We start from the raw sequence: 13,951 nt of genomic DNA, 5'->3' as shown, positions 1-13,951 counted from the left end.
TGAATGGATACAAAACCAAGACCTGTATATATGCTGTCTACAGGAGATCCACTTCACACCTAGGGACATATACAGACTGAAAGTGAGGGGATGGAAAAAGATATTCCATGTAAATGGAAGTCAAAAGAAAGTTGGAGTAGCAATTCTCATATCAGACAAAACAGACTTTAAAACAAAGACTATTACAAGAGACAAAGAAGAACACTACACAATGATCAAGGAATCAATCCAAGAAGATATAACAATTGTAAAAATTTATGCACCCAACATACGAGCACCTCAATACATAAGGCAAATACTAATAGCCATAAAAGAGGAAATTGACAGTAACACATTCATAGTAGGGGACTTTAACACCCTACTTTCACCAATGGACAGATCAACCAAAATGAAAATAAATAAGGAAACACAAGCTTTAAATGATACATTAGACAAGATGGAATTTAATTGATATTTATAGGACATTCCATCCAAAGACAACAGAATACACATTCTTCTCAAGTGCTCATGGAACATTATCCAGGATAGATCATATCTTGGGTCACAAATCAAGCCTTGGTAAACTTAAGAAAATTGAAATCATATCAAGTATCTTTTCCGACCACAATGCTATGAGCCTAGATATCAATTACAGGAAAAATTCTGTAAGAAATACAAACACATGGAGGCTAAACAACATAGTACTTAATAACCAAGAGATCACTGAAAAAATCAAAGAGGAAATCAAAAAATACCTAGATACAAATGAGAATGATAACATAATGACCCAAAACCAATGGGATGCAGCAAAAGCAGTTCTAAGAGGGAAGTTTATAGCAATACGATTCTACCTTAAGAGACAAGAAACATCTCAAATAAAGAAACTAACCTTACACCAAAAGCAATTAAGAGAAAGAAAACAAAAAAACCCCACAGTTAGCGAAGGAAAGAAATCATAAAGATCAGATCAGAAATAAAGGAAAAAGAAATGAAGGAAACTATAGCAAAGATCAATAAAATTAAAAGCTGTTTCTTTGAGAAGATAAAATTGATAAACCATTAGCCAGACTTATCAAGAAAAGAAGGGACAAGACTCAAATCAATAGAATTAGAAATGAAAAAGGAGAAGTAACAACTGACACTGCAGAAATACAAAGGATCATGAGAGATTACTACAAGCAACTATATGGCAATAAACTGGACAACCTGGAAGAAATGGACAAATTCTTAGAAAAGCACAACCTTCCGAGACTGAACCAGGCAGAAAGAGAAAATATGAACAGACCAATCACAAGCACGGAAATTGAAACTGTGATTAAAAATCTTCCAACACACCAAAGCCCAGGAGCAGATGGCTTCACAGGTGAATTCTATCAAACATTTACAGAAGAGCTAATACCTATCCTTCTCAAACTCTTCCAAAATATAGCAGAGAGAGGAACACTCCCAAACTCATTTTACAAGGCCACCATCACTCTGATACCAAAACCACACAAAGATGTCACAAAGAAAAAAACAAGCTAGTATCAGTGACGAACATAGATGCAAAAACCTAAACATGATACTAGCAAACAGAATCCAACAGCATATTAAAATGTCATACACTATGGTCAAGTAGGGTTTATCCCAGGAATGCAAGTATTCTTCAATATACACAAATCAATCAACGTGATACACCATATTAACAAATTGAAGGAGAAAAACCATATGATCATCTCAATAGATGCAGAGAAAGCTTTCAACAAAATTCAACACCTATTTATGATAAAAACCCTCCAGAAAACAGGCATAGAGGGAACTTTCCTCAACATAATAAAGGCCATATATGAGAAACCCACAGCCACCATCGTTCTCAACAGTGAAAAACTGAAACCATTTCCACTAAGGTCAGGAACAAGACTAGGTTGCCCACTGTCACCACTATTATTCAACATAGTTTTGGAATTTTAACCACAGCAATCAGAGAAGAAAAAGAAATAAAAGGAATCCAAATCGGAAAAGAAGAAGGAAAGCTGTCACTGTTTGCAGATGACGTAATACTATACATAGAGAATCCTAAAGATGCTACCAGAAAACTACTAGAGCCAGTGAATGAATTTGGTAAAGTAGCAGGATACAAAATTAATGCACAGAAATCTCTTGCATTCCTATACACAAATGATGAAAAATCTGAAAGTGAAATTAAGAAAACACTCCCATAGGGCTTCCCTGGTGGCACAGTGGGTGAGACTCCGCCTGCCGATGCAGGGGACACGGGTTCGTGCCCCGATCCGGGAAGATCCCACATGCCGTGGAGCGGCTGGGCCCGTTAGCCATGGCCACTGAGCCTGCTCGTCCGGAGCCTGTGCTCCGCAACGGGAGAGGCCGCAGCGGTGAGAGGCCTGCGTACCGCAAAAAAAAAAAAAAAAAAGAAAAAGAAAACACTCCCATTTACCACTGCAGCAAAAAGAATAAAATATCTAGGAATAAACCTACCTAAGGAGACAAAAGACCTGTATGCAGAAAACTATAAGACACTGATGAAAGAAATTAAAGATGATACAAACAGATGGAGAGATATACCATGTTCTCAGATTGGAAGAATCAACATTGTGAAAATGACTCTACTACCCAAGGCAATCTACAGATTCAACGCAATCCCTATCAAACTACCACTGGCATTTTTGACAGAACTGGAAGAAAAAAACTTCACAATTTGTATGGAAACACAAAAGACCCCGAATAGCTAAAGCAATCTAGAGAAAAAAATACGGAGCTGGAGGAATCAGGCTCTCTGACTTCAAACTATAGTACAAAGTACAGTAATCAAGAGAGTATGGGGCTTCCCTGGTGGCGCAGTGGTTGAGAGTCTGCCTGCCGATGCAGGGGACACGGGTTCATGCCCCAGTCTGGGAAGATCCCACATGCTGCAGAGCGGCTGGGCCCGTGAGCCATGGCCGCTGAGCCTGCGCATCCGGAGCCTGTGCTCCACAACGGGAGAGGCCACAACAGTGAGAGGCCCGCATACCGCAAAAAAAAAAAAAAAAAAAAAAAAAAAAAGAGTATGGTACTGGCACAAAAACAGAAATATAGATCAATGGTACAGGATAGAAAGCCCAGAGATAAACCCATGCACATATGGTCAGCTCATCTTCGATAAAGGAGGCAAGAATATACAGTGGAGAAAATACAGCCTCTTCAATAAGTGGTGCTGGGAAAACTAGACAGTTGCATGTAAAAGCATGAGATTAGATCACTCCCTAACACCGCATACAAAAATAAACTCAAAATGGATTAAAGATCTAAATGTAAGGGCAGACACCATCAAACTCTTAGACGAAAACACAGGCAGAACACTCTATGACATAAATCACAGCAAGATTCTTTTTGACCCACCTCCTAGAGAAATGGAAATAAAAACAAAAATAAACAAATGGGACCTAATGAAACTTAAAAGCTTTTCTACAGCAAAGGAAACCATAAACAAGACGAAAAGACAACTCTCAGAATGGGAGAAAATATTTGCAAATGAATCAACTGACAAAGGATTAATCTCCAAAATTTATAAGCAGCTCATGCAGCTCAATATGATAAAAAACAAACAACCCAATCCAAAAGTGGGCAGAAGACCTAAATAGACATTTCTCCAAAGAATATATACAGATTGGCTACAGACACATGAAAGAATGCCCAACATCATTAATCATTAGAGAAATGCAAATCAAAACTACAATGAGATATCATCTCACACCAGTCAGAATGGCCATCATCAAAAAATCTAGAAACAATAAATGCTGGAGAGGGTGTGGAGAAAAGGGAACCCTCTTGCACTGTTGGTGGGAATGTAAATTGATACAGCCACTGTGGAGAACAGTATGGAGGTTCCTTAAAAAACTACAAATAGAACTGCCATATGACCCAGCAATCCCACTACTGGGCATATACCCTGAGAAAACTATAATTCCAAAAGAGTCATGTACCAAAATATTCATTGCAGCTCTATTTATAATAGCCAGAACATGGAAGTAACCTAAGTGTCTATCAACAGATGAATGGATAAAGAAGATGTGGCACATATATACAATGGTATTACTCAGCCATAAAAAGAAACGAAATTGAGTTATTTGTAGTGAGGTGGATGGACCTAGAGTCTGTCATACAGAGTGAAGTAAGTCAGAAAGAGAAAAACAAATACTGTATGCTAACCCATATATATGGAATCTAAAAGAAAAAAAGAAAAGGTCATGAAGAACCTAGGGGCAAGACGGGAATAAAGACGCAGACCTACTAGAGAATGGACTTGAGCATACGGGGAGGGGGAAGGGTAAGCTGGGACAAAGTGAGAGAGTGGCATGGACATATTTACACTACCAGACGCAAAATAGATAGCCAGTGGGAAGCAGCCGCATAACACAGGGAGATCAGCTCGGTGCTCTGTGACCACCTAGAGTGGTGGAATATGGAGGGTGGGGGGGGGGAGGGAGACGCAAGAGGGAAGAGATATGGGGATATATGTATATGTATAACTGATTCACTTTGTTATAAAGCAGAAACTAACACACCATTGTAAAGCAATTATACTCCAGTAAAGATGTTAAAAGAAAAAGAAACAGTTAAAAGCAAAACAAAACAAAAATCCATCCATATATACCTAGAATAGCCAATATTTATTTAAATCTTACCGTGTGCCAGATATTCTAAGCTCTATATTTGCATTAACTCATATAATCCTCACAACATCCATTTTAATCTTGATTTTACAGATGGGAAGTTGTGGCACAGAGAGGTTAATAACTTGCCCAAAGTCAGGCAGCTTGTAAGTGGCAGAATCAGGATTCAAACCCAGGCGGTCTGTAGCCTCATTTGGGAAACAATGGACCAGAAGATGTCTATGATCCTTTCTAGCACTATGCTTCTCTGCTTTTGCTTTTCTCTGGAGCACACTCTTCTGAGTTCCTCAGAGTGTACTTACAAATCTACTTAGTTTAGTAAGTTCCTTTCAAGTAGAGTCTATGTTAGACTGTATTTGATTTTTAGCCTTTTCACTTTTATCTCCTCCCAATTACATGAAATTGCTCATTTAGCCAGTTATGCATTTTCATTGCATTCCCAGAAATTGTTTTATCTGATATTTCCACAAGAGATATTCATTTGTGACTATGAAGAGGCTGTACAAAGTTACCTCTTTCCAAAGGCATCAGTCTGTCCTTGAAATTTAATAATTTACTAAGCTTTGGTATTCTCAGAAGAAATAGCAAGCATAGAAATTCAGAATTGGAAGGAGCTTAGATATTATCCCATCCCAATACCAAACAATGACATATTCTTTCTCTGCTTCCTTGAAAACTGGGCTTTCAGCTTTTGAAGAAAGGTCTCCTGTAAGGAGAACCTACAACCTCCACCACTGGGAGTTTAGTTCATTGGAAAGTATACCACATCCCCTTTATGAAATCAGATGTGTGTGTTATGTGTGTGTTATGTGTGTGTGTGTATGTGTTACTCATATGTACATGCTACTCATTATTACGTGATTTTTCAAGCAAAATAGAAGTGTGCTTTCTTTTCCCAGAAGTTATATATACTTATGTAATATTCATTTTTAGTATAACATTAATATATTTTCATACTAGAAGATAATTTAGAAAAGTATGAAGTTAGAAAAGTATAAATCAGATATAATCCCAGGAACAAGCCCTTTTGCTAATATTTTGATATTTTCTTCTTTTAACATGAATATGTATGCATGTGCTAGTATTTTGCATGTTATCTGTTTTAAACTAATTTGGGATTATTTATATTCTCATATTTTCCATGTGTAGTAAGGCTTCTCCTTTACCACATGAAAAACAGACATAAAAAGGTAAGGGCTTCCACTTCTAGACAAGAGACCAAATTTGACCTCCTGACCAAAATAAGAAGAAAACAGAAGACAGAATGTAAGAAGTGATGGTTTGTAAGATACTGGACATAAGGAGATGAAGGACAGAAATTCTGAGAGACAGCAAACAAAGTGAGTCCTATGACTGCCCAGATTACTGCCATGAGAGAGTTTCCAAGCTGTGTTACAGGAACAGGTAACCCAGACAGAGTGGTGGACTCCCAGAGTTGGTGAGAAAGAGCTGAGAGTATGGGAAGACCAAGGCAACTAGAGTTGTCAGGGCAAAGCATGTAAAGGAGAGAGCTACATAGAAATAAAACTTCAAAGATCCACAGACTCCCTCAAATATTCAACTCACTAATGATCAGTGCAGGAAAATGAAGAAATGGCCCAACCCTGGTGAAAGAACCACTTGAAAGAATTATTGGTAAGAGTGCCCACTGATAATTCAGGGCTGGGAGCAGTGCCCATTCCCATCAGCCAGATTAGAACCAGGTAGAGTACACAGAAGGATCTTGCTTAGTAGTAGGAAATAATTAACCTTAGATTTAGTACTGCTGTGTTCTGGCCTAACATAATTATAAAGTAAGACCCAAAAGGATCAAACAGTTCTGAAGTATTGATAATTTAACTGCATTCCAGAAAAAAGCTCAAGAATATTTATAGGAATAGAAAAATATCCAGCATCAAACAAAGTAAAATTCACAATGTCTGGCATCTGATCAAAAATTACTAGGTGTGCAAACAGGCAGGAAATATGACCCAATAAGGAGACAAATTAATCAATCAAAAATGATCCAAAACTGATCTATGTTAGAATTAGCACATGAGGAGATAAAAGCATTAAAACACACATTAAAACTATATTCCACGTGTTTAAAAAGTGAAGTAGCGACTGGGAAGATGTCAAAAAAGACATGATTCAAACTTCCAGAAATAAACATCTGAGATAAAAAATACACTGGACAGGAAAAAGGGAAAATTAGACATTATAGAAAAAATATTAGTCAACTTGAAGATATAGCAACTGAAACTACCCAAAATAAGCACATAAAGGACAGAAAAAATATTTGAAAGAAATAATGGTTGAAAATCTTTCCATATTTGGTGAAAACTATTCTCTTCATTTAATATTATACTGCCAAAATTTTTCTTAGTCCTTATATATCATGTGAAATCATGGTTCCAAAGGCTATAAAATAATATTCTCTCCTGGAATATTAAAAAATATTAAAATACTCTGGGTATTTTATGATTTATTTAGTCCATTAATTATGCTTGAGAATTTTTATTTATTGCAATTTTTTATTGTTACAAATCATGCAGCAATCTCCACAAATATTGGTTTGCATCTGATCCTTGAGATATATATTCCCTGAAGTGGATTTACTATGTAAAGAATCGAAGTGGATTTACTAGGTAAAGAATCCATACATTTTAGGTTCTTAATATATACTTTTGAGAAATTTTTCAGAAAGATTATATAGTATATGTATAATATGGACATGTAGTATATATGGTATATTTTACCACATTCTGTTCAATAGATGTCTTTATAAAAGAAAAAGGGATTATTGAAAAAAGGGAGAGAAATTTAGTTACTTTTATAGGTGAAAAATATAAGCCATTTAAAATTTGCATTTCTGGTTTAAGTATTTTTCATTTTCATTGTAAATGCTAGTTCATGTCTTAGGCCACTTTTCTATTATTAGCTATAAGTGTTTTTCTTGGATAAATTTGTATGGCCTCTTCATATGTTAAAGATACAACCAGTTATCATATTTGTGATGAATATTTTTCTAAAATTAGCCAAAGACTCCATTTATACTTCATATGATACAATTTCAAGAGATAGTACCCTCTTTAAAATTCATTCACAGTTATCATTGTTCAGAAGTCCTAAACTTATGCTTATTTCTCCCTTAAATTGATATTGGTATTTTGGTTATAAAATACAAACCTAAGAATCAAGGTGCTTAGTCCTCTCATTTACAACAGAATCCTGCTTCTACTTAACCCCTCAGCTTACTTTATCTAAGAAATTTCTCTTTCACCTCATAAGAGAATTAAAAGTAGTTAAGATTCAATCCAATGGCTAGTGACTAGGGGAAAACCTGTGGTATGACTTAACGGAAGAAAATTTTCCTTTACCAGGAGCGCTATCAGTTACACTTAAACCTCTTCTAGGAAGAGTTAATGCTTTATTTATAAAATATGTCGATTAGAGATCTAATTAAATGCTGTTAGGTTTAGTCAATACACATATCCCGTAAATAATGGTTATGGAAAGATTCCTGGCCTGAGTGCCAGGAAACACTCTTTAGATGTGGCTTTGCCAACTCTACAGAACTCTATTTCTTTCCTGGCTATAAAATGAGAAACTGGATGGTCATTAGGATTCATTCCAGCTCTGAAATTCTACAACTTGGGGTTGTTTTCTAAAACAAAGATAGCATTTTCCTCCAAAGAATCATTTTTCTGAGATTGTATCTGTTTTAGAAAGAGTGAGGGTGGGGAAGGGTTAATTTTTAATGGAGGCAGACTATCACAGATGTTAAAGATACACTGTTTGTACTGATAGCAGGGTTTGAAATCTAGAGCAAATAAATGTACATTTAGAAGCTTCCAGCATTCAGGTAGTGAATCTGTTTGGTCTTTCATGCTTCAAGAAGCTAATAGAAACTGATGCCTCCTTTGAAGTCAGTGGAAGCTCTAAACTCGGTTAAAGCATGTGCCAGCTTATTACTAATAAAAAAATTGGGTCAATTTTTATCCCCTCAGTGAAAAATTAATCAAACAAGCCTATTTTTAAACAGCAGGTAAACCATTTAATACTTAGGGTTTAGGTTATGTGCATAGTTTGGAGGAAATGTTAAAGTATATGACAACAGATTTCAAATACATTATTTTTCTGCATTTTGAATGTGGTTATTCAAACAATGTATTGATGGATCCATTGGATGTTGCTGGGGAAAAAAAAAGCTTTGTAATCATTTAACTTTATTCTAAATAATAAAACTTTGTAATTTCACTTTTATAAATTTTATAATTAAATTATAAATATGTATTTGCTTGTGCTTGTGTGTGTGTGTGATAATAATGGCTTACATATTAAGATGTAAAATGGTTTTCTGATGTGTTCATGGTTTTCTGGATTGACTCTGAAACCTCTGGATTTACTTAACTTCCTGAAGGAAGAGACAGTGCTATAATGTGAAACTAGACATTACTGGAAAAAGTCAACTAGTAGCAGTAAATGTCAAAATTCACCTTAAAATGGCATCTCTAATTATAAATTGACACTAGCAAATGATTGGCAGTTTCCATGATATATGAATTCACAAGCTCCTGCAACTGCCAGCCAAATCTCCAGTTTCTCTCCTACATTTGCTTTTCCTTTATGACATTTGATCAGTCAACAGAAAGAACGCTGGTGTTTTCCTAAGCCACCCTACAGTTTAAAATCCTGACTACTTCATGTTCTCTTGAAAGTGGGAGGGGAGAGCAGCAAGTCTTTCAGAATGAGATCTGTACTTATCAATCACAGCAGCAGCAGCTAGGAAATTGGCCTTTGCAGAGGTGAAGCTGGTGCATTAGCTGGAAAAGGAAAAGCTGTTTCTGATTAAAATGGGGGCAAAATAATTCAGGCAGCTGGAGAGGCTTCTGAAAACTGGAAAGATTAGGTTTCCAGGGTTTAAGCAATAAAGCAGAGAGAACTTAAGTTTATGAAAAGCAGAGAGGAGAACAGCTTCAGGTTAGTCTAAAAATGGAATCTGGGGAGCTTTTATACAGGCTGAATCATGGTGGGGGAGTGAAGGGGAGAAAAGCCTGACTCTGAAAACCATGTGGTGTGGTTAGAGAAATAAAGGTGGTAAAGATAAAACCTCAGCCCCTAGCATAGCCTCAAAAGCCTGCCTGGATATGTAACACCTGTGGCACCACTAAGTAGTCCCCTGCCTTCTGTTGAGTTCCTTTGGCTACTTGTATGTCTCCTGAACCTCTCATGTGAAATCCCTTGCCCCAGAGTCCTCCATTGTCACTCAAAGTGTAGTCTGAGGACCAACAGCGTCAGCATCTACTAACTCAGATCTACTGAAACAGATACCATTTTCCCCAAGATCTGCAGGTGATTTAATGTACATGTTAAAGGTTGAGAAGCACCGCTCTACAGCACACAGTGTACTGTCTGAGAGAGAGACTTGACTATTGCATATGAAGACAGCCTGAAAGTTATAAGTATCCACCGTCTATTCATTCATTCTCTCAGTAGACAGTCATTAAGCACTACGAGTATCCCACAGGCCCTATTCTTAAGGAGTTAGCACTTTGCTACTATTTATTGAACACTATTCTGTGCTTTGCATTGTGTGCAGTGCTAGGATTACAAAGATAAATAAGACACTGTCCTTGCCCTTAATGAGGTTTTAGACATATTAGGAAATGGTTAATGCAAAAGAAGTGTTACCATTTTAATGATAAAAATAGGTACCTGGTACTGGGGTTACAGGAGGAACAGTGGGTTCGTGTGAGGAAGATGTCAATCAAGTTTTATAGAAATGGAATGCTTTTGTGAAGGAGATGAGCTTGAGATGAATCTTAGAAAAAATAATAAGGTTTTTTTTTCTTTTTTCCAGGTGGACCCTGGGGCATTGAGGGCAGGAAGATGCAGGGAAGGGTATAAAAGACAGAGGGAAAAACATTAACAAAGGCTTAAGGGCAAGAAATAAGTTGGTCTATTTAGATAGTTTTAAGTAGCTCCATATGGCTTCATTATAGGTTTGGAGGAGGGTGGGTTGGGGTCTGATGAGCAGAGAAAAGACTGGAGAGCTTGACAGGTACCAGATTTAGAGGATCACACAGACTAATAACTTTGGGATTAATCCTACAGAGTAACAGTATAGGAAGTCACCGAAGGGTTTAAGTTAGGTGATAACAGGATCACATTTGTGTTTTAGAAATATCACTCTGGAGGATGTTTGGGGAATGATGATTAGCCAACTTGGCTGCAGAATAAAGCACATGGAGAAAAGTAATAGCAGGTAAGGCTGGAAATGTATCTTTGGCTCCAGATCATAGAAAATACTGACTGCCATGTTTTGTGCTTAGTGGGCAGTGGGGAGCCACTGAAAATTTCTAAGTAGGAGAATGCTGTGGACAGGGAAGAGACTAAAGGAAGAAGGCCAGTTAGAAAGTTATTGCAATATTTTAGGCAAGAGGTAATAAGAACCCTGATGACTCCAAGAATAGAAATTAAGGGATGGATTCAAGAAGCAGGTGCATAATTGTAAGCACAGTTTCATTACTCGTTTTAGGATGGCACAATTTTATACATAAATCAGATCTTTATAAGTGTCTCCATTTTCACATCCAAATATAGCCTTTACTTATGCACCAATCACTGGGTGAGATGCTTTTAAAGTTCTTTGGGTCACCAAGCAAAAAAGTTCTTGCTGATTTAGCTCATCCATAGTTTGGTTCTAAATGGAATCTGCATTCCTCAAACTCACCCAAACTCAGAATAGGAGTCTTGTCACAGAATTGTTTGCTATGCACCTTTTTGTTGTTTCCCAGACCTGGATATGTTTCTAGAGAGGCTTACTGGTTATTACTCACTTTCAAGAAAATGGCCTTCCCTTTTCACATTTCCAGCCACTTTCCCACTAGCATGTGTTTTAGACAATAAAAGTTTTGTTTAGTCGATCAGAATCCCTGATTTCATTAGGTGGTAGGGAGGTAAAAGTCACATTTCCAGTTCTCAGTTTCTTCAAAACAAAGCGTGTGGTGAGTTGTAGGGTAGGTACAGCTTGATCACACTTCATGTACTTCAACCACTGCCAGATTTAATCTTCATATGATCTGAGGCTGTGGAGCTTTATTGCTCATGTTAGATTATTCTGAATTTCATCAGAAAGTATTTCCAAGTGTTTCAGTTTCAGAACATAGAATATTTATAATCTAGGTCAAGCATCATGCTTGGCCTGACTTCCAAAACAGAGAATTCCAAATGACCATTTTCTCCTCTAAAAATATATGTATATTTTTTAAAAGATAGGAAAAAGCATTCCTGTCTATCAATTTTCCCCATGTTACCATTTGTCTTCTGGCCCGGATGGCTCTTTTCTTTCTAATTCAAGGCCCAACAGGCATAGAGAGTGATGAGAAACATTTATGCTGTAATATTAACACTTACAAAATCCCACTGTTCTTATCTGAGCTTTTCATTTTTGTTAAGATGCTTAACCAGAATGGAAGCTGCCCACACAATTCTTGTATGAAAATTATACTTGCTCAGTAATATTCATATCTCCACCTACTTTTGAGTGGAACAGAGCAAGCACTAAGATATGCATGTCACATTTGCATGAAAATATACCATAAACAAATTAAGGTTTGCATGCCCAATTTCAGATGCGTACTACCCTATAAATGCACACTAGAAAAAACATAAACTTTCCATGTCCAGACATTTTCCTCTCCAGGTGGTGATTTTGTTTTCCCTAAAAGGGAAAGATAGTGATAGCCTTAATTTATGTAGTACCTTTTCCCTTTCTCCTTTCTCTACAAGAAATAGGAGTGGCTGTTTCATGGGCACTTTAAAAAGGCACAAATCCTTTCTTCCTTAACATACAGATCTTAGTCAGGGTGTCCCAGAAGACTGGTTCTTCAGGCAAATTCTAAAATAAAGTGAAATTTGCCAGTATATTCTCTCTTTTATGTTTCTTTCCCTCTCTTAGAGTTACCCCAGTTCCTTGCCAGCCCCATAGCTTAGAGACCTCTATGCAGAGATCTCCCAGACTATTCTCCCTATTCCACATTCCACAGTATAAGATATTTCAATTCACAAAAACAGGCTTGCACAATCCTGTTTAGTCCTCACAATGGTCTTACAATTTTATAAGCTAATAGAGCATGTATTGTTAGTGATCACTATTTTTCACTTCTAAGAGCTCTAATTCCTTTTCTAAGCTATTTGCCTCTCATAGTTTTATTTCTCCTGTTTTTGATTAATAATTTATTGTTTTTTCTAAATAAAATGTATTTATCTCTTCAAGCTTTTAAAAATACCTGTTAGAATGGTCCATGAAATTAATTTATCTGAAAAGAATCATGTTTTGGTTGTTGATTTTATTGGCTGAACTTATTAGTTTTAAATTTCTTTATGTATTTTTAAATTTTGGATTTCAGGCACCCATCCTCCTGACCCCTGCTTTGCCCCTGATCCTGGCTTTTAACCTTGGATCACATTTTCAGTTTTGCACAAAACACTTCTACTCACTCTGCCATACAGAAACTGAGCTACTGGATCAGAATCTAACAATCCCCAACCCTCAAACCTATGTACTATTTGGGGTTCTATTGCATTTCTGGTCCACTGAAGTGTTTATCTGGTTTTTGAATTGGGCCTTGTCTTTCGGATTTTTAGCCTTATACTTTGTTTCTCATTGCTATGTATTGTGAATTTATGGGACCATCTTGATCAGAAGTTTGTGGTATCCCAATGTAATAGCTAGAAATGAAATGAAAAAGGTTTATTAGTTTGCCCCAAATAGTGGAGCTAATCAATGATACAGCCCTGGCTCTAATTCGAGTCTTTCATTTGGCCCTGGTAATGACAATTTATATAATTTTACAGAGAACTTCCCTTAATGAACTACTGATCAGCTGTGGTAAAGCAAGAAAGCACATGACACAGAAGATTTGCATTCAAGTTCTGACTCTGCCAATTATTAATCTCTCTTGGTTTCAGTTTGCATGTTGTATAATGGCAATATTACTAAATCCCTTACAGGGTTGTTGTGAGATTAGTACATGTGAGAACTTCTTCAAAAAATGAAAGGACAATGCCAATCTGGAGGGATTAATAGCTAAAATACTTGTCTTTCTAAAGATATATAAGTAATAATGCATTTATTTCTGAGAAATAATAAAATGAAGAAAAAATAATACAATATAATCAAGTAGTATATTCTTCCAACCAAATTTCTCTCTCTAAATACATATATATGTATATATATATTTTAATAGCAGATACATATATTTTTAATAGCAACTTAATTGAGCACTTGTCAAAACTAACAATACCCATATACAGGTACTCAATCAAGAAACTGACAC

The 13,951-nt window shown here is 36.5% G+C and overlaps 1 protein-coding gene across 13 annotated transcripts in view; it reads right to left on the bottom strand.

The window, feature by feature from the left end:
• The window catches only part of ANKS1B (ankyrin repeat and sterile alpha motif domain containing 1B), a gene marked incomplete at its 5' end in the record, with an annotated part of 1,156,737 nt that overhangs the window by 537,566 nt on the left and 605,220 nt on the right, over positions 1-13,951 (bottom strand). The gene's annotated exons all lie outside the window — the stretch shown is intronic.

This window comes from Stenella coeruleoalba (genome assembly GCF_951394435.1).
Source record: "Stenella coeruleoalba genome assembly, chromosome: 11".
In the NCBI taxonomy this organism is placed as follows: Eukaryota; Metazoa; Chordata; class Mammalia; order Artiodactyla; family Delphinidae; genus Stenella; species Stenella coeruleoalba.
The sequence above is the reverse complement of the archived record's forward strand: the minus strand, read 5'-3'. Positions and strand labels throughout refer to the sequence as shown.